This window comes from Penaeus monodon, chromosome 34 (genome assembly GCF_015228065.2).
Source record: "Penaeus monodon isolate SGIC_2016 chromosome 34, NSTDA_Pmon_1, whole genome shotgun sequence".
NCBI lineage: Eukaryota > Metazoa > Arthropoda > Malacostraca > Decapoda > Penaeidae > Penaeus > Penaeus monodon.
In genome coordinates, this window is record NC_051419.1 from 28,260,723 (window position 1) to 28,260,953 (window position 231).

General features: G+C 40.7%; 1 protein-coding gene across 1 annotated transcript in view; it reads right to left on the bottom strand.

Annotated features, from left to right (window-relative positions):
• Positions 1–231, bottom strand: part of LOC119594675 (sialin-like) — a 9,118-nt gene that overhangs the window by 7,905 nt on the left and 982 nt on the right. The window lies entirely within an intron of this gene.

Consider the following 231-nt stretch of genomic DNA (forward strand, 5'->3'; position numbering starts at 1 on the left):
TCCATCTTATCAATTTATCACTCTCAAATTTCTTCTTTGATATATACAATGTTCTGATTTCAATTATCCCAGCATATCTCACGCATCTCAAAAGTGGTTCATTGCTATTTCTCACCTATCACGCAAGACTGTTGTCTTCACTTCAGATACACAGCTCACCAGTCCTCTGCCTCCCTCGCGCTTTAGTGACTAGATGATATCTACGGTATTCCTCTTGTGTTGTGGTCCTGC